This window comes from Canis lupus, chromosome 13 (assembly GCF_011100685.1).
Source record: "Canis lupus familiaris isolate Mischka breed German Shepherd chromosome 13, alternate assembly UU_Cfam_GSD_1.0, whole genome shotgun sequence".
Lineage (NCBI taxonomy): Eukaryota > Metazoa > Chordata > Mammalia > Carnivora > Canidae > Canis > Canis lupus.
The window spans coordinates 26865717-26887529 of NC_049234.1; the positions used below are offsets into that span (position 1 = coordinate 26865717).

The following is a 21813-nucleotide window of genomic DNA, read 5'->3' on the forward strand; positions in this document are numbered from 1 at the left end:
CTTTCCTATTTTTTTTTTTGTCTCTCTCTCTCTCAAAAAAAAAAAAAAAATTAAAAAATGTCTTTAGGAAAACTCACCAGTTTGACTTACAGTCATCATTTTTTAAAGCTCGGTAGGTACATACTTTCTGAATATTACTCAAAATTATGCTGCCTCCACATTTATGAACACAAAGCATGAATCAAATGTTGCCACTCTCCTTCTTTTAAGAGAGTCTCTGGCTTCTGGAATCCTCAGGCAAGTATTCTGAAACTTATGCACGTGGAGCATTGCCAAAATACAGATTTAGGATGGTTTAGGGTTTATCACTAGAGCAATGTATGGAGTTACTTTGGAGACTATTAATTAGATCAAAATTATGTTTACCTCATTAACAATTCCTGAGAGAGAGAAAGTCATGTCAGCAGTTCTGGGATCTTTTTTTTCTCAACCTCAGACAACACTTTTTTTTTTTTTTTTTTCAAAGTTTCTGTTTTGCCGGATACTTCAGTTAATAATTGGTTGACATAAATCACTTTGCAAGATGTTAAGAGCTAAGGTTACTTTGAGGGAAGGCAGTGGGCGGCTATAAATAAGGCAGCTCTGAGGGTATGGAGAACTGCCACATGCTGGCAAGTGGCTGGAAGCCTGAAGCTTTTTCAGGTCTTGTGCAGGTCGTGTGAGGTTCTGAGTCACGTGATCTGGGCAGAGCATCCATGTCGTGCCCTCATGGTACTGACAGAAACCCTAGACACAAGAGGTGGGGATAAACGAGGAGAACCGTGCTGCAGCCCGTGCCTCCAAGAATGAGGCCATGGGGGTCAGCATTAGGGCTTTGAGGGCTGGAACTGATGGCTAGGTTCTCTGGAGAGATGAAGAGTGAGAAGAACCAGAGAATAAGGAGACACGTAGAGAATGTGCACAGAGAATGAAGGGAATGGAATTCCATCCTGTGCAAGGGGACTGTGGCCACGTGGCTAGAGAAAGCCTGTGAGTGGCATCCTGGAGTCTTTCTTGAGAGCTGACTATATGCTGTACCCCTGGGCTGCAGGGCTTAAGAGCTCCTGCCCACAAAGGATTTATTTTTTTCTCTGTTTCTGGTTTCCATTTTCCATGTCTTTGAGTCCATCAAAGAGAGCCAAAGCAATCTCCACGTTATTTTTCAAATAGCCCCTTTCCCCTTCACTTGTCACTATGATAATCTACTCCTATGGGTAATTATGAAGTATCAGTTGAATGATGTCTATCCTATAGATCGATGTCAAAACCCCTCTTTTCAAATAGAAGGATTTTACCATGAGGCAATTGGATTTAAATGAAAAACAGTGGTATTTAGACTGGGGGGAATCAAACACTGGTCCTGCCACTTTGGGGGTGAGATGTTGGTTTTGGTATCAGGTAAGCCATCTGAACATCTTAGCCTCAAATTCTTCTCATGGAATGCTGAAGATTAGAACAATAGTGCATCTAATATGTTCAGTACAATTCTGGATCAAAGAGGTTTTCTCCATCAAAATTAGTTTCCTTATGCTCAAAATCTCTCTACCTTTCACCGATGCTAAACAAGTATTAATGCCAAGTTAATTTTTAAAAATATTCACTGATTTGCTTCAGTTGAATTCTATCTTTGAAGTTTCAAGGAAATCATCACAGTGAAATCTTGTCATCCACAGATGACATGTCAGGATGTACTGATGAAGTTTTTCTTGATAGGGCAGTGGAGAGACTTGGTGGCTCTGAGGGAATTCAATGAGGGAAGGTTTTATGATCATCTCTGCAGTTCTAGAGCTTGAAAAAAAAAAGAGAACAAATTGAATTTGTATTGATTTCTTTCAAAATACACTTAGGGAAAAAAATGATTTCTTGAGCAACTTTTTTAATTTATGGCTAAGCACAGACCTCAGCCACAGAAGGCATAAATTCTCACATGAGAAGCTACTACACAAACACCTAAAATGCATAGCAATGGAGGAAGCATACACAGCAGTGGAAGAGATTTACTCAAGGAGCAAGATGTACTGACTCTGGCCACCCAGAGAGTTCCCATTTACTAAGAAATATTAATAAGTAGATAAGGCTCTTGATACATCCTGAGCTAGAAAGTCACAGCCATCAGCTACTGCCTCACAAGTACATCGTACCCACCTCTCACCCTGTGCCCTCTTCCCCAGTGGATGTGAAACTTTCCAGTTGGGAAGAAAGTACATCTAACACTATCCACATCCTCTTGTCCCCTGTGAAGTGGCCTTGTCATTGGCACAGTGGCAGGACCTCACTAACATTCCAGGCAGTCCATTCCAACTGCAAACATCCCCAACCATTGGACCAGGTTTTTGTTTTTTGTTTTTATAAGATTTTATGTGTTTATTTGACAGCACTAGAGAGATAGAGCAAGCATGAGTGAGGGGGCAGAGGGAAAGGGAGAAGTAGATTCCCCACTGAGTAGGGAGCCCGGCTTGAGGCTTAATCCCAGACCCCTGGGATCATGACCTGAGCTGAAGGCAGTCATGTAACCAACTGAGCCACCCAGGGGCACCTGGACCAGTTCTTCATATGCTTGGCACTCTGTGGTCTCCATCTACTACTGGTCCTAGTTAGTTAGACTCCTACAATATCAAAGATGAGAAAAACCACCAAGCAGTCAAATATAGTATGATCAACAACCAACTCCCCAGTGTCTTACATGTGTGTATCTAAGTACGTGCATATTTAAACATATTCTATTGCTATAAGCAAAGTGTAGCACAAATTAATAAAAATAGAATATTTTAATTATAAATTCTATATAGCCAACTGATTCTCACAGAATATTTTCAATGATTTTACTGAACTCTATTCCTTATAGCTAACCCGTGGTTGCAACCGACTGATGCTGGTTATTATTTAGTTGTTGTTGTTGTTATTTTTTAAGTATAATTAACATACAATGTTATATCAGTTCCAAGTGTGCAACACTGATTCTAACATAACCCCATGATCACCAGGGTTAGTATATTCACTGTCACCACACAACCCTCCTACAATATTATTGACTCACTACCTGCACTATACTTTTCATCTTTGTAACTTATAACTGGGAGTTTATACCTCCTAATGGCCTTCACTTATTTTGTCCATCCCTCCTACCATCTTCTATCTGGAAACCACCAGTTCTCTGCATTTAAGAGCCTGGTTTTTGTTTTTGTTTTTTTAGATTCCATATATAAGTGAAATGATACAGTATTTGTCTTTTTCTGTCTGACTTCACCTAGCATAATACCTTCTAGATCCATCCATATTATTGCAAATGGCATGATTTCATTCTTCTTTATAGCTGAGTAATATTCCATGATTGATTGACTGATTGATAGATAGATCTTACATCTTCTTTATCTACTCCACTATCCATAGACACTTAGTTTGCTTCCATATCTTAGCTATGTAAGTAATGCTGCAAAAAACATACATGTGCGTATATTTTTTCAATTTAGTGTTTTTGTTTTCTTTGGGTAAATACCCAGTAGTAGAGTTATTGAATCATATGTTGTTACTATTTTTATTTGTTTGAGGAAGATCTATGTTTTCCAGTGGTTGCACCAGTTTGCATTTCCACCAATAAGGTAGGAAGGTTCCCCTTTCTCTACATCCTCACCAATACTTGTTTTTTGTTGTTGTTGTTATTTCTTTTTTTTTTTTTTTTATACTAGCTACTCTGACTAGTCTGAGGTGTTATCTCATTGTTTTGATTTCCATTTCCCTGATGATGAGTGATGTTGAGCATATTTCCATGTGTCTGTTGGCCATCTGGATGTTTTTTTTGGAAAGATCTCTATTCAGGTCCTCTGCCTGTTTTTAAATCAGATTGATTTTTTGGTGTTGATTCATATAACTTCTTTATATGTATTTGTATATTAATCCCTTATCAGTTATATTAATATTTACATATTCTTATCAGTTACAATATTTACAAATATATCTCCTAGTCACTAGGTTGCCTTTTTTTTGATGGTTCCTTTTGCTATGCAAAAGCTCTTTATTTTGGTGTAGTCAAAATTATTTATTTTTACTTTACTCTCCCCTGCCTGAGGAAACCTATCCTTGAATAGGTTGCTAAGGCTGATGTCCAAGAGATTACTGTTTGTTTTCTTTCAGGCATTTTATTGTTTCAGGTTGTACATTTAGGTCCTTAATCCATTTTGAGTTTATTTTTGTGTATGATGTAAGATGTACAATGGTTTTATCAACATCATTTATTCTTGCCACCTTTTGTTGAAGATTAATTGACCATATGTGTGTGGGTATATTTCTGGTCTCTCTGTCCTGTTCTATCAATCTACATGTCTATTCTTTGCCACTACCATACTGTTTTGATTACTATAACTTTGTAGTATATCATGAAATCTGGGATTGTGATACTCTAGCTTTGTTCTCTATCAAAATTGTTTTGACTATTTTGTGGTTCCATTCAAATTTTAGGATTATTTGTTCGAATTCTATGAAAATGCTATTGGTATTTTGATAGCAGTTGGTTGAATCTGTAGATTGCTTTGGGGTAATATGGACTTCTTAATGATACTAATTCTTCCAATCCATGAATATGGAGTATCTTTCCATTTGTTTATATCTTCTTCAATTTCTTTCATCGATGTTTTTTTATAGTCCTCTGAGTATAGGTCTTTCACCTCCCTGGTTTAATTAACTTTTAGGCTTATTTATGGTGCAATTGTAAATGGAATTTTTTCTTAATTTCTCTTTTGCTTAATTATTAGTGTATAGAAATGCAACAGGTTTCTGTGTATTCTGTATCTTGCAAGTTTACTGCGTTTTATCCATTCTAATAGATTTTTTGGTGGAGTCTTTAGAGTTTTCTATATAATGTATGCCATGTGCAAATAGTGAGTTTTACTTTTACCAATTTGTATGCCTTTTATTTCTTTTTCTTGTCTGATTGCTGGAGCTAAGTCTTCAATACTATGTTGAAATAAAGTGGTGAAGGGGTGCCTTGCTGGCTCAGTTCATAGAGCATGTGACTCTTGATCTCTGGTTCATCAGTTCAAGCCCCACATTGGGGGGTAGAATTTACTTTAAAGAGAGAAAAGAAAGAAAAAGGAAAAGAATGAGGTGAGAGTAAGCATCCTTGTTTCGTTCCTGATCTTAGAGAAAATGCTTTCAGTTTTTCAGCATTGGTTATGATGGCTGTGGGCTTCTCATATGTGGCCTTTATTATGTTGATGTATGTTCCCTTTGAAACCTACTTTGTTGAGAGGTTTTTATCAAGAATGGATATTGTATTTTGTCAAATAATTTTTCTGAATCTATTGACATCATATGGGTTTCCTAATTTTTTAAAAGATTTTATTTATTTATATATGAGAGACACGGAGAGAGAGAGGGGCAGTGACATAGGCAGAGGGAAAAACAGGTTCTCTGCAGGGAGCCCAATGTGAGACTCAATCCCAGGACCCCAGGATCATGACCTGAGTCAAAGGTAGATGCTCAACCAGTGAGGCACCCAGGTGCCCCATGGGTTTTTTAAATTTAAATTCAATTTGCCAACATATAGTATAACACCCAGCACTCATCACATAATGTGCCCTCCTTAATGACTGTCTCCCTGTTACCCCATCCCTCACTCACTTCCCTTCAGCAACCCTCTGTTTCCCAGAGTTAAGAGACTCTCATGGTTTGTCTCCCTCTCTGATTTTTCCCCATTCCATTTCCCCTCCTTCCCTCGTGGTCCATTGCACTACTCCTTATATTCCACATGAGTGAAACCATATGATAATTATCTTTCTCTAATTGACTTATTTCACTCAGCATGATACCCTCCAGTTCCATCCACATCAATGTAAATGGTAGGTATTCATCCTTTCTGATGGCTGATCCTTTCTAGTGTGTCTGTGTATCTCACATCTTTATACAATCGTTGAAGGGGCACCTGCACCCCAATGTTCATAGCAACAAAGCCCACAATAGCCAAACTGTGGACAGAGCCAAGATGTCCTTGGTTTTTATCTTTTCTCTTGTTAACATAATGTATCACATTGACTGATTTGAAGGGATATTAAAAAATCCTTACATCCTGGGATAAATTCCACTTGATTGTGGTGAATGACTTTTTAAATATATTTTTAAATTCAGTTTACTAATGTTTAGTTGAAGATTTTTCCATCTATGCTCATCAGGGATATTGATGTGTAGTAATTTTTTTTTTTTTTTTTTGGTAGTGCCTCTCTGGTTTTAGTATCAGGGTAATATTTGTCTTGTATAATACATTTGAAAGCTTTCCTTCTGTTTTTTTGTTTTGTTTTTTGAATGGTTTGAGAATAACAGGTATTAAGTGTTTGGTATAATTAAGTTTGTTCTTCTTTTTCGAGCTCCCTTAGGTGTAAGGTTAGGTTTCTTGGGATTTTTCTTGTTTCTTGAGGTAACCCTCTATTGCAATGAACTTCCCTCTTAGAAATGCTTTTGCTGTATCCCAAGATTTTGGACCATTGTGTTTTCATTTTCATTTGTCTCTACGCATTTTTTGATGTCCCCTTTGGTTTCTTGGTTGACCCACTTATTGTTTAGTAGCATGTTGTTTAGCCTCCATGTATTTGTGTTCTTTGTATATTTTTTTTCTTGGAATTGATTCCTAGTTTAATACTGTTGTGGTAGAAAAAGATGCTCAATAGGATTTCAGTCTTCTCAAATTTATTGTAACTTGTTTTGTGGCCTAACATGGGTCTAGCCTGGAGAACGTTCCATGTGTACTTGAAAAGAATATATAATCTGCTGGCTTTGGTGAAATGTTCTTTATATATCTTTGGAGTCCATCTAGTCTAATGCATCATTCAAAGCCATTGTTCCCTTGCTTTTCAGGTTGGATTATCTATCCACTGATGGACACGGTGTGTTAAAGTCCCCTACTATTATTGCTTTATTGTCAGTTTCTTCCTTTATATCTGCTAATATATGCTCTATTTAGGTTCGCCTATGTTGCATGAATAGATATATGTAGTTGTTATATTCTCTTATTGGAGAATGTGTCTGTATGTGTCCTTAGATCTGCAGTTGAGTCTTTGTAGGCAGTATATAGTTGTGTCTTGTTTTTTATCCATTTAATCACTCTGTGTCTTTTAGTTGGAGCATTTAGTCCATTTACATTTAAAGTAATTATTGACAAGTATGTGCATCTGGCCATTTTGTTCATTTTCTGGTTGTTTTTATAGTTTTTCTGTTCCTTCTCTTATGTTCTTCCTTTGTGGTTTGATGGCTTCTAGTGTTATGCTTGGATTCTTATTATCTCTTGTGTATCTATGATAGGTTTTTGATTTGTGGTTACCACTGGGTTCATATATAACATCTTACATGTATAGCAATATATATCGATGGTCACTTAAGTATAATGGCTAAAATTTTACCTCCCTCAATATTTTATGTATTTGATGTCATAGTTTATATCTTTTATTTTGTGTGTCCCCTTGACTAATTGTTGTAGGTATAACTGATTTTACTATTTATGTGAGTTAGCCTGCTTATTGGCTTTATAAGTAATGCATCTATTACCTTTACTAAATGCTCATTTTTACCTGTGAAATATTTTCCTTCCATAATTTTCCTCTATTTATGGCCTTTTCTTTACAAAGAATTCCCTTTAACATTTCTTGTAAATCTGACTTAGTGCTGATGAATTCCTAACTTTTGTTTGTCTGGGAACCTCTTTATCCCTTTTTCAATTCGGAATGATGATCTTGCTGAGTAAGTATTCTTAGTTGTAGTTTTGTTTTCTTTTGTTTTTGTTTTTGTTTTCCTTTCAGCATAGTGAATATATCATGCTGTCCACTCTGGCTTGCAAAGTTTCTGTTAAAACAATCAGCTAATAGCCTTTTCCCTTGTATGTGGCTTTTTTCTCTTGCTGCTTTTAAATTATTGTAACTTTTGCCTTTTTTATTATGTGTCTTGGTATAGACATCATTGGGTTAATCTTGTTAAGGGCTCTCTTTGTTTCCTGGACTTGCATGTCTATTTCTTTCCACCTGAAATAAGCTTTCAGGTATTATTTCTTCAAACAGATTTTATACCCCCTTCTCTCTCTCTTCTCCTTCTGGAATCCCTATAATAAAAATGTTATTACACTTGATGATGTCACTGAGTTCCCTTAAACTGTTCTCATTTTTGTTCTTTTTCCTTTTTGGTGTTCAGCTTGGTAGTTTCCCATTATTCCAGATTGCTGATCCATTCTTCTGCATGGCCTAATCTGCTGTTTATTTTTTTAATTGCAGGTATTGAATTTTTCATCTGTTTTTTTTTAATTTATTTTTTATTGGTGTTCAATTTACCAACATACAGAATAACCCCCAGTGCCCGTCACCCATTCACTCCCGCCCCCCGCCCTCCTCCCCTTCTACCACCCCTAGTTCATTTCCCAGAGTTAGGAGTCTTTATGTTCTGTCTCCCTTTCTGTTATTTCCCACACATTTCTTCTCCCTTCCCTTATATTCCCTTTCACTATTATTTATATTCCCCAAATGAATGAGAACATATAATGTTTGTCCTTCTCCGATTGACTTACTTCACTCAGCATAATACCCTCCAGTGCCATCCACATTGAAGCAAATGGTGGGTATTTGTCATTTCCAATGGCTGAGGATTATTCCATTGTATACATAAACCACATCATCTTTATCCACTCATCTTTCGATGGACACCGAGGCTCCTTCCACAGTTTGGCTATTGTGGCCATTGCTGCTAGAAACATCGGGGTGCAGGTGTCCCGGCGTTTCACTGCATCTGTATCTTTGGGGTAAATCCCCAACAGTGCAATTGCTGGGTCGTAGGGCAGGTCTATTTTTAACTCTTTGAGGAACCTCCACACAGTTTTCCAGAGTGGCTGCGCCAGTTCACATTCCCACCAACAGTGTAAGAGAGTTCCCTTTTCTCTGCATCCTCTCCAACATTTGTGGTTTCCTGCCTTGTTAATTTGCCCCATTCTCACTGGTGTGAGGTGGTATCTCATTGTAGTTTTGATTTGTATTTCCCTGATGGCAAGTGATGCAGAGCATTTTCTCATGTGCATGTTGGCCATGTCTATGTCTTCCTCTGTGAGATTTCTCTTCATCTCTTTTGCCCACTTCATGATTGGATTGTTTGTTTCTTTGGTGTTGAGTTTAATAAGTTCTTTATAGATCTTGGAAACTAGCCCTTTATCTGACACGTCATTTGCAAATATCTTCTCCCATTCTGTAGGTTGTCTTTTAGTTTTGTTGAGTGTATCCTTTGCTGTGCAAAAGCTTCTTATCTTGATGAAGTCCCAATAGTTCATTTTTGCTTTTGTTTCTTTTGCCTTCCTGGATGTATCTTGCAAGAAGTTACTGTGGCCGAGTTCAAAAACGGGTGTTGCCTGTGTTCTCCTCTAGGATTTTGATGGAATCTTGTCTCACATTCAGATCTTTCATCCATTTTGAGTTAATCTTTGTGTATGGTGCAAGAGAGTGGTCTAGTTTCATTCTTCTGCATGTGGATGTCCAATTTTCCCAGCACCATTTATTGAAGAGACTGTCTTTCTTCCAATGGATAGTCTTTCCTCCTTTATTGAATATTAGTTGACCATGAAGTTGAGGGTCCACTTCTGGGTTCTCTATTCTTTTCCATTGATCTATGTGTCTGTTTTTGTGCCAGTACCACACTGTCTTGATGACCACAGCTTTGTAGTACAACCTGAAATCTGGCATTGTGATGCCCCCAGATATGGTTTTCTTTTTTAAAATTCCCCTGGCTATTCGGGGTCTTTTCTGATTCCACACAAATCCTAAAATAATTTGTTCTAACTCTCTGAAGAAAGTCCATGGTATTTTGATAGGGATTGCATTAAACGTGTAAATTGCCCTGGGTAACATTGACATTTTCACAATATTAATTCTGCCAATCCATGAGCATGGAATATTTTTCCATCTCTTTGTGTCTTCCTCAATTTCTTTCAGAAGTGTTCTATAGTTTTTAGGGTATAGATCCTTTACCTCTTTGGTTAGGTTTATTCCTAGGTATCTTATGCTTTTGGGTGCAATTGTAAATGGGATTGACTCCTTAATTTCTCTTTCTTCAGTCTCATTGTTAGTGTATAGAAATGCCACTGATTTCTGGGCATTGATTTTGTATCCTGACATGCTACCGAATTGCTGTATGAGTTCTAGCAATCTTGGGGTGGAGACTTTTGGGTTTTCTATGTACAGTATCATGTCATCGGCGAAGAGGGAGAGTTTGACTTCTTCTTTGCCAATTTGAATGCCTTTAATGTCTTTTTGTTGCCTGATTGCTGAGGCTAGGACTTCCAGTACTATGTTGAATAGCAGTGGTGAGAGTGGACATCCCTGTCTTGTTCCTGATCTTAGGGGAAAGGCTCCCAGTGCTTCCCCATTGAGAATGATATTTGCTGTGGGCTTTTCGTAGATGGCTTTTAAGATGTCGAGGAAAGTTACCTCTATCCCTACACTCTGAAGAGTTTTGATCAAAAATGGATGCTGTATTTTGTCAAATGCTTTCTCTATTGAGAGGATCATATGGTTCTTGGTTTTTCTCTTGCTGATATGATGAATCACATTGATTGTTTTATGGGTGTTGAACCAGCCTTGTGTCCCAGGGATAAATCCTACTTGGTCATGGAGAATAATTTTCTTAATGTACTGTTGGATCCTATTGGCTTGTATCTTGTTGAGAATTTTTGCATCCATGTTCATCAGGGATATTGGTCTGTAATTCTCCTTTTTGGTGGGGTCTTTGTCTGGTTTTGGAATTAAGGTGATGCTGGCCTCATAGAATGAATTTGGAAGTACTCCATCTCTTTCTATCTTTCCAAACAGCTTTAGGAGAATAGGTATGGTTTCTTCTTTAAACGTTTGATAGAATTCCCCTGGGAAGCCATCTGGCCCCAGACTTTTGTGTCTTGGGAGGTTTTTGATGACTGCTTCAATTTCCTCCCTGGTTATTGGCCTGTTCAGGTTTTCTATTTCTTCCTGTTCCAGTTTTGGTAGTTTGTGGCTTTCCAGGAATGCATCCATTTCTTCTAGATTGCCTAATTTATTGGCGTATAGCTGTTCATAATATGTTTTTAAAATCGTTTGTATTTCCTTGGTGTTGGTAGTGATCTCTCCTTTCTCATTCATGATTTTATTAATTTGAGTCTTCTCTATTTTCTTTTTAATAAGGCTGGCTAATGGTTTATCTATCTTATTAATTCTTTCAAAGAACCAACTCCTGGTTCTGTTGTTTTTTTTTTTTTTTATCTCTTTGCTGATGTTTTCATGTTCATCCATTCTTTTTCTCAAGTCCAGTGAATATGACCATAATTTTGAATTTTTCATCAGGTATATTGTTATCAGTTTCATATAGCTTTTTTATTTTGCCTTCTGTTTCATTTAAGACCAATTCCTCTGTTTCCTCATGTCATCTAACTCTTTGTGTTTGTTTCTATACATCAGGCCAGCTATGTGTCCTGGTCTTAAAAGTAGTGGCCTTGTGTAGAAGAGGTCCTGCAGTGCCCTATAGCACAGTCCCTCCTGGCTAACAGAACCAGCCACTCTGGGGTTGTCTGTGTGAACTGCATGTGCCCTAAAGTTGTGATTGAGCTGCATTTGCCTTCAGCCCAGCTGGCTGCTGTGACTTGTTTTGCCTGTTATGGATGCACTAGACAGTGTTGGTCCCCATACTGTTGAGAGGCCTGAGGCCACCACAGTCACATTGGTGGGTAGGGCTGGCTGTCCAGCTAGCTGCAGTCACTGATGGTCAGGGTTTGCTCTGTGAGCAGCCAGCTAAATTGTGGATGCTATTGTGTAGGGTGATTTCTCCCTCTCCCCAGAGTAAGTCATTTTGGAGTGGTGCCAGTCCCTGCCCAGGCTACCTGCAGAGCTGTTGGTGGAAGAGGAGCCACTTTCAGGGGACATCTGATTAAGTGGGCAGGTTGGATGGGGCAGGTCTACAAAAGGACACCAGTGCAGTACATGCAGTGCCAACAAGGTAGATAGGTAGTGTTAGCATTGGCTCCTCCAAGCATCCAACTATCTAGATTGGGGTGGGGGTGGGAATTCGAGGCTGGGAAGGTGAAGAGAAATGGCACCTGCCAGCACTTTTATTCCCAGAGAAATCTCCTGAAGATCCCTGCCCCAACAGCACATGTTCTGTGATTAGTAAATAAATCTCCTTCCTGTATACCACAGGCACTTTTCAAACTGCTGCTTCTGTGCTTTGTCTTAGGGTGAGTTATTTATTATGCTGTCTCTTTAAGGATGGAGACTCAGTTTCCAATCCCCCTCACGCTCTCCCAGAGTTAAGCCCTGCTGATTTAAAAAAGCTCCTGACATTAAACCCTACTGGTTTTCAAAGCCAGATGTTAGGGAGAGTCATCTTCTTAGTGTAGGTCCCCAGTGCCAGGAGTGCCTGGTGTGGGGTCTAATCCTCTTCATGAGTGTGGTGTCTCTCCTGCTTGTGGTTAATCTCATCAGGGGTTTGGTTCCTAACCACTTCTCTGCCCCTCCTACCCTTTCCGATGTGGCCACCTCTCTACTATTAACCATGGAAGGACCATTCTGGCAGTCTTCACATCATTTTTAGAGGTAGTTCCACATATGTAGTGGTTATCTCAGTCCATGGGATGGGGTGAGCTCAGGATCCTCCTACTTCCACCATCTTCCATGAACTTATTGGTTGATATATCTTAGTACGGGTGATGAGATAAAAGTATAACAACAACAACAAAGACCTGTTGGAACTTCTCATTTATTAACGAAGGTGGGTAACTCCTAAATTGGATAGGAGTTCTCAAATATTAGAGGAATATACTCTCACATTTTTTGTGCTACTCACATGTGATACCCATAAAGATGACATACTTTTTACTTTAGTCTTTTATTACTTTTATTACTTTCATAAGTCCATACAGCCAACAAAACAATAAACCAAGGCTTGATTTGTAACATTTGCTGATTTCCATTGTGTAAATACTCCTGCCTGGTAGATCTCAAGCCATCGACATGACCTCACTAGACAGGAAGCAGAGAAATAATGGCAGCAGCACAGCATCTCTACCATATAGATAAGTCCCAATAAAGTTAAATAATTGGTAAATTTTGAATATTATTTTTTAATGTTCACTTCAATATTTAACGTAAATTCAAAGTTTATCTAGCATGTCAATGATGGCTGTGTATAAAACCAGTTCACAAAATTTCTAAAACTAAAACTTTCAGTTCTCACAGTCCACACCAGCACACTCTCACTTACATAGACTCAGACTCAAACTGCTAATTTTACAAAGGAGGAACTGAGGCCCTGAGCAGAAATTGAAATGGTCCAAAATTCAGTAATTTGACTGCTTTGGGTTTAGGCAGCAGAACCATAGATTTGATTCTTGTTGTTGCTACCTACTGTCTGAGCATTCCTACCAAGGTTATTTGACTCTCTGAGCCTCAGCTCTGCCTTTTGTGTTTTATAGAAATAATAATTCCTAAATGATAAAGTTAGAATAAAAGATATCTGAAGGCCTATATTGAGCACAGTAGCTGATACTCAGAAACTCCCCCATAAATCATAGTCATTATGGCTCACATGAACCTTCTAATAAAGACAACACTAATCTCAATTCCACATGACAACATTCTATATCTCTGTAGACATTCTAACATTCCACTAAATATAATCATTACTTCACTGTATGACTCATGTGCTTTCAAAAACTCAATAATCTACTTAGCACTTGGAGCTGGTAACACAATAGTAACATAACTATGTTTTGTTTTGTTTTGTTTTGTTTAGAGTCATCCTCCTCTTTGACCATCTATACTTCAAAGTGTCCTGAACTAGGGCTTGTGTCTTGGTTTTCTTTTTTTTTGCTGAACTGTCCATGACTAAGGAGTTAGATTCCAGTCTGAGTGTTGTATTTCAGGAATGGCATTGGCAAACCAAACGTGTTGAGGGGAGGCTTTTGTGATTAGGGATCTGGAAGCTGTTATAGCTTCAGAGAGTTGAGGGCAGTGGGCTTATGTGTCCTGGAGAAGACAAGACTATCATATAAAACACAGTTTATTTGATCTCAGGATTTTAAGTTCAAGTTCCATATTGGGTATAGAGATTACTTAAAAATAAAATCAATGAATGCGTGTCAGTATGCTTTTTTCTTCACATTTAAAAAATCTTCTTTCTGGCTTACAACTGGGGTGTGATGGCTGGAGTTCCAGCAGCAGCTGTCTAGGAGTAGGAAGTGACTTTGGGAATGGAAGCAATGAGGTAGATCTGAATGATAGAAGGAATCTAGATTCCTGCTTACAGAATAGCACCAACCTTCATGGGAACATTTGCCTTCAGAGTCCCTTTCACATGAGAGAGAAATACGCTAGCCATAACCTGCAGTCCCTGTGACAATTTCAGACATGTTCAAAGTCAAGGAGATGACTATACATTCATCCTGATCATTGAATCCTGGGGCACTAAGCCAAAACCACTACTATCTCTATTGGGCAGAGAGCTCCCCAGTGACATTTCAGTTTATTAATAATAATTAATAGTAGGGAAGTGGACAGCTCAGCCCATGAATAATAAATTAAAGTTTCTCCTCAAGTATCTATGCTAAAAGTAAGAGAATGAAAAACTGCTGACTCCATGCCTTTGATTAGGAATTTCCTGAATCAGAGATTTTTACCATTTGGCCACCTCTTTTATAAACAAACATTTATGTACCATTTACTATGTGTAAAGTGCTGTTCTAGGTACTTTAAGTATACTGATGCATAGAATGGGCATAACAACACTTTAAGTTTAGTACAATTAGACACCTTTTTCAAGTCATGACCCTGAGGCAGAGATGAAAATGCCAGTAAATTGGATAATCTAGCTCTAGAGTCTGTATTCTTACCTGTACTGTTGTCAACTAAGAGAAGGGAACCTGGTCACAAAGTTGGCTTAGAAGCCCCGTCTCCTGATGGATTCCTGTTGCATTTTTCCCTTGGAAATTTGTTTCCATTTCATTTAACTTGGATTTGAAAAATATCCTGGTATGGCTGCTACATTTCTCAGACAACCTTGTGGAAACCAACTGGTTTGCATAGGTTCCTGTCATTAATTCAGGAGCACATTCAATATTAATTGAAAGAAAGAATAACAAGAAAGAATAACAGCAGTGTCACTAATCAACCAAGATCACCAGAATGCAGTTTAGTCTCCTCCGCAGGAGCTTTTAGTGTCATTACATCTATGTAAACAGATGTGAACATAAAGAGTTCCCATACTTCTGCAGAAAAGGTACTTTAACATCTTAGGCTGTAAATGTTTTGTTTTGTTTTGTTTTGTTTTTATAGTTGAGCAGCCTCAGAACCAGTACCTCAGTAACAGTATTGAGATTTGAGCCTAAGTCCCAAATCCCCTGGATTCCTTACATGATTGCATACTACTTCTCCAGCACTACCATCGAAAGCAAAATCATACTATGGAAGCAGTCCCATCCCCGTTTCTTTATGCCTCCTTATGTTTTTGCATTTTCATAATGAAGAAAAATGGGATGTAAGCCTTTTGAATCTACAACTCAGGAAATTTAAAAGGCAAACCACAGAACAGATGGTTGGCTACAAGTTGGAGGTTAGGGAACAGAAGAAAGGGATGAAGGCAGTCAAAAGGGACAAACTTCTGGTTGTAAGATTAATAAGACCAGGAGATGTAATATCCAGCATGGTAACTATACTTAATAATGCTGCATTGTATATTTGAAAGTTGCTTACAGAGTAGATCTTAAAAGTTCTTACCACAAGATGGGGGCACCTGGGTGGCTCAGTTAGTTAAGTTTCTCTTGATTTTGGCTCAGGTTGTGATCCTCAGAGGCTGGGGGCAGGGGGGCGGGGGGGCAGTGGTTCTGTGCTGAGCATGGAGCCTGCTTAAGATTCTCTCTCTCCCTCTGCCCCCCTCCCCCTACCTTGCCCTGCCTCCACACTTGTGCATGTGCTCTCTCTCTCTCTTTCTCTTGAGGGGAGGAAGATTCTTATCACAAGAAAAAAAATTGTAACTATGCAAGAAAATGGATAGTAACTAAATTTGGTCTGGTAATCATTTCACAATCTATACATAAGTCATTTATGTTGTATACTTAATACACAGTTACAGTTAACTATCCCTCAATAAAATTGGGGTAGGGGTGATAAATCACGAATCATGGCAGCCCTTTCTCATTACAGTGTCCTTCTGCCCTTCTAGAAGCATCATTCCTTCTCAGCACATCTGCCAGGGGGTGTTCTTCTGGGTCACAATGAACATTTCAATTGTTCTCACCTACTGTAAAATCTCACTACAGGTATTAAAACTGAGGCCCACAGAGGAAAATGACTTTACCAAGTTCAGTTGATCCTCAAATCCAGGTTTGGGAGCCCATTTCAACGTTCTCCTCACTGTATCATGCTGCCTTTATAGAAACAAAATCTCATTTCCCACAAGTATCTATTTTTGTCTATTTTCCTAAGCCATGGAGTCATAGCACTCAAATTCATTTAAAAACTATGGAAGAAAAGTGTAAATTTAACTTAGTCTATTTTTAAGGCATTAAGAGATTACAAATTATCTTAGAATAAACTGGAACGTATTCCAACCTTATTTAGCACAAGAGGGAACACAGGCTACGGCTGAGCCCCTCATCTCCCTGCTCTCCTAACACTGAGGGATGAGTTGGTACTTGACAAATGGCTGCCTGGTAGAAAGCATCTCCCCCCACCCTCCATTATTATCCAAATCCCTCACAAGAGGAATATACCCTCAAGAATGGGGCCTGGTAAAAAGTGCTTAGAGTCTGGGCTGAAGCAATGCCCTTCTGATTCCATTTATCAGTGGTGGTGGTAGTGGCATCTTTTGAAGTGGCTTCCTTCAGCCTTGGCAGGAGCTCAGAACCACCAGCGTAGGAAGACCTACCACCCACAGCCTCCATGAGGCTCCTCAAGGAGGGGGCACCCCACAGCTGGGGCTAGGCCTTGCTGAGAGTAGGCTGTGCCAGGGAAGAAGAGAAGGAGAACCTGCTGACTCATGCCTTTGGCTACTTCTAAATTATTAGGAATTTCCTGCACCAGGGATTACATGCATAATTTATCCTTCTAGGATAAGAGAAGTCATGAGCTTTTTTCTAAGTAAGAGGGAAGAAAGAATTTACTTTCTTTGAATGTTTTAGAGATGTTTTATCTCCTACCTGTATATATTCCATTAGCCCCTAGAGATCCACTTTCACCCTTCCCTATGCTGCCATGTTCCCTAGGAGGCTGGTCTCCTATAAACTATATCAACGGACTCCCTTGCCATCAAGCTGCCAGGTGGCTTTGGCTGGTTGGAGGCACTAGTAAGAGACATAAAGGGCTAGAAAGGAGTAAGACCAAGCTATGTATTACTGTAGTCTTCTTTCTCTGCCAGGTCCCCTTGGGTTGGTTGAGTCCGTTTTTAGTGGTCAAGCCCTGCCAAGCCACTCTCTCCATAGAGTTACCTTCTCCTGTCATTTGCTGAAGTCTTAGAAGAGGTGCCTGTCCAGTGCCACTCTGACAATCTTTCTAAGCCAGGCCTTGGACTTCAAATGTTAAGTGATACACAGATGAAGAAAGAGAACTGATGATGCCTGTGTTGGAGCCTTGAACAACAAAGGTCAGTGGCTCCTAGTAAATTCCTGAAGCTATACTAGTACTATCCTTTTTCAGGTCTTGATTCTTCTTTGCATCCTTAAATGCTATGATCACCCACATTCAACTGAGGAAGAAGTAACTTGTTTGAGGTAACACAATTATAAAGCAGAAAATTTGAGATTGAAATTCAGATTTGTTCCCAAAACATCGGGATCCCTGGGTGGCGCAGAGGTTTAGTGCCTGCCTTTGGCCCAGGGCGCGATCCTAGGAGACCCGGGATCGAATCCCACGTCGGGCTCCCGGTGCATGGAGCCTGCTTCTCCCTCTGCTTATGTCTCTGCCCCCCTCTCTCTCTCTCTCTCTCTCTCTCTGTGTGTGTGTGTGTGTGTGATTATCATAAATAAATAAAAACTAAAAAACAAAAAAAAAACACCACCATACTGCTTAGGAGTCTATTACCTGTACAAAGAGACTTGGACTCAATCTGTTGTTAAAAGCTGAGTAGGTTCACTGGAGATGTCTACCTGGTGCCTGGAAATAGGGGAAAATACAAAATAAAGAGCAATTTAGAAAATCACTACAACCAATAGAATTCTTTTTTTGTACAGAAGAGAAACTGATCATCTTTGTATAAAACTGTGGTCATTTGCAAAAGACTTTTCATTCTCATGTCTAATTCTCTTCTCACATTTTTCGCTGTTCTGAGAGTAACTAGAGAAGGAAGCAGATACTTATACCTTATTAACAATGGGATTTTGTAGTATATGGTATCTGCTACAGAATGAATATTTGTGTCTCCCCCCTCCCAGTTCCATTTTGAAAACCTAATGACCTAGGTGATGGTATGAGGAGGTGGGGCCTTAGAGAGCTGATTAGGTCATGAGGATAGTGCTCTCATGAATGGTACTTGTGCCTTTTTTAAGAGACTCTGGAGAGCTTCTTGCCCCTTCTTCCACATGAGGACCCAACGAGAGGGGACTTTCTATGAACCAGAAGGCAGGTCCTCACCAGACACTGAATCTACTGGCACTGGGATCTTGGCATCCCTAGCCTCCAGTACTTTGAGAAATTTCTATTCTTTAAAACTATTTTTGTCCCATTTGTCAGATGAGGAAATAAAAGGCAACACGGGCCAAGTCATAATTGAAAAAGGCAGACCCAAGAACTAGAATTCGGTTCATGTGCTCTTTTTGGCTGCACTAATATTCCTCAACAAAAATGCTATTGGCATCCTTGAGACAATCCAAAACTACAGGCACTGGTTGAAAATCTCAAAAGAACATGAACCTATTACTGTATATTTGTATTCAACTTTTCCTCTTGAATTCCTATACTCAGTCTTTTGGTCCTAAACATGGTAGAAAACATCTTTGTTGCATTTTTTAGAATTAATCTATTTTAAATTGACATATTTTGCATGTAATATATTTTTCAGGTATATAAACTAATGACTCCATATTTTTATACACTGCAAAAGATCCCCATATCTGGTTAACATTTGTCACCTTATATGGTAAAAAAAATTTTACAAAATTTATTCTTGTGATGAAAACTTAAGATTTACTCTTAGCAACTTGCACATATACAATACAGTAGTAGCCAACTTGCTATCTGTTATATCTTCACTTTGTTGCTGTGTCTAAGAAGTGACAGATGCCAGTAGAGGTGTGGGATCCTATATGAGGAAATCCCAGTATCTGACATTGCAGAGCCTTCTACCTGCCACCTCTGAGACACCAGTCAGTGAGGAGTCACAGTGTAGGAGACCCAAGAGATACCTGGGAAAGAATGCATATTAGTGCCACATAATGTAAAAGCTCAGTTATTAAATGTTTATTGAGTGTATAATGATGCCCGGCACACAGTGAATACAGTGGTAAATAAAACTGAAAATTTCTGGCTTTCCTTGAGGGAAGAAAAGGTAAATTTAAGTGGAAAAAATAATTTAAAAGCTATTCAGGATAACTACTATAGTTATAAAATAATAAAAATGATACTATGGGCAGCCCGGGTGGCTCAGTGGTTTAGCGCCACCTTCAGCCCAGGGCGTGATCCGGGAGACCTAGGATCAAGTCCCATGTTGGGCTCCCTACATGGAGCCTGCTTGTCCCTCTGCCTGTGTCTCTCATGAATAAATAAATAAAATCTTTTTTTTTTTAAATGGTACTATGGATTTAAAAAATTAACTGGTGGATTTTTAACATGGTTCTGGGACAACTGGGTATCCTTATACAAAAGAATAGAGCTGGAACTGCTTCACACCACACACAAAAATTGACTTACGTGGATAATAGAAGAAAACCCTTATGACCTTGGGTTAGGCAATAGGTATCTTCTACATGACACCAAAAGCACCAGCAATGGGACAGAAATAATTAGGCTCTATCAAAAGAAAAGAAAACTGTTGCAAAGTAGACATCAAGAAAGTAAAACTACAAATCAGAACAGGAAAAAAATTTTTGCAAATCATGTATCTGCTAAAGCACTTGTATCCGAAGTATATAAGAATGCTTACATTTAGGTCACTTTTTTACTATTTAAATTTGCATTTTCTTTCCTTAGAGCCATTTTTTAAATGGGCAAAATGCTAAAGAATCCCCTTTAAGTGTAATAAAAAGGCCAAAGATGTGAAAATTATGAAAGAAAAATTTCACTGGTAAAAGCAATCATAAAGTAAAGATAGTCGGTTAATTATTTACAGGCCTACCTCAAGAAATGAGAAAAATCTAAAAAAATCTAACCATACTCCTAAAGAAACTAGAAAAAGAACAAAATCCACAGTTAATGGAAGGAAATAAAGATCAGAGTGGAAATAGAGAATTAAAAAATAGAACAGATAAAGGAAACCAAGAGCTAGGTCTTTGAAAAGACAAAGTTGATAAATCTTTACCCAGATTTATCAAAAGAAGAGAAGAATCAGTCAGAAATGAAAGAGAAGTAACAAGCAATACAGAAATTAAAATAATTATAAAATAATATCTAAGTTGGGATATAATTTTTTGAACTATAATGGGATCTTATAACTACCCTATAAATTGGACAACCTAGAAGAAATGGATAAATTCCTGGAAACATACAATTGTCTGAAACTGAATCAGGAATAAATAGAAAACCTGAACAGACCAATTACTAGTAAGGAAATTGAACCAGTAACCAAAATACTCCCATCAAACAAAATTACAGCACTGGATGGATTCATAGGTACATTTTACTTTTTAAAAATATTTATTTGAAAGAAAGCAAGTGCACAGAGCGGCATGGGTAAAGGGGGGAGAAAGAGTCTTAAGCAGACTCCACACTGAGCGTGGAGATCAACTCAAGGCTCTATCAATCTCAGGACCCTGAGGTCACAACGTGAGCTGAAACCGGAGCCAGACACACTCAACTGACTGTACCACCCAGGTACCCCTCACAGGTGCATTTTAACAAATGTTTTTAAAAGAGTTAATACCTATTCTCAACTATTTCAAAAATAGAAGAGGAAAGAAAGCTTCCAAATTCATTCTGCAATACCAGCAATATCCAGATAGCAAAACCAAAGACACTACATTAAAAAAATAAAAAAGAAGAAGAAATCTATCGGCCACTATCCTGATAAGCATAGATGTAAAAATCCTCAATATATTAAAAGGATCATTCACCACAATGAAGTGGGAGTTATTCCAGGGATACATGGGGGGTTCAATAGTCACAATCAATGTGACAAATTAACAAAAGGAAGGATAAACACCATATGATCATCTCAATAGATCCAGAAAAAATATTTGACAGAATAAAAACTATCAACACAATGGCTTTAGAGGGAATACCTCTCAACATAAGAAAGGCCATATATAAAACACCCACAGCTAACATCATAATGATGAAAAAATGAAAACTTTTCCTCTAAGATCAGGAAAAGAAAAGTATGTCCTCTTGCCATTTTTATGCAACATAGTACTGGAAAGCCTAACCACAGCAATCAGCAATTCTACAGGAAAAAGAAAAGGCATCCAAATTGATAATTAAAACAGTCACTATTTGCAGAGGACCTGATGCTATATATAGAAAACCCTAAAGATTCCACTAAACTACTAGAACTAAGAAATGAATCCAGTAAAGGCTAAGGACACAGACTTAATATAAAGAAATCTATTGAATTTTAATACACTAATAACTACCAGAAAGAGAAATTTAAACATTCTCATTTATAATTGAACCAAAAAGAATAAAATACCTAGGAATAAATTTAATCAAGGAGCAAAAG

The 21813-nt window shown here is 38.3% G+C and overlaps 1 long non-coding RNA gene across 18 annotated transcripts in view; it reads right to left on the reverse strand.

Moving 5' to 3' along the window:
- Positions 1-417: 417 nt before the first annotated feature.
- Positions 418-21813, reverse strand: part of LOC119864794 — a 293914-nt gene continuing 272518 nt past the window's right edge. For 10 of the 18 annotated variants that reach the window (XR_005368706.1, XR_005368713.1, XR_005368702.1 and 7 more), the window contains 3 exons: positions 18027-18098; positions 14843-15039; positions 418-1767 (listed from right to left, as the gene is read on the reverse strand). This is a non-coding gene — a long non-coding RNA (uncharacterized LOC119864794). Of the gene's footprint in view, positions 1768-12793; positions 12975-14842; positions 15040-18026; positions 18099-19850; positions 19950-21813 lie in introns of those variants that run through there. The other 8 variants (XR_005368714.1, XR_005368709.1, XR_005368698.1 and 5 more) reach the window with 4 other exon arrangements.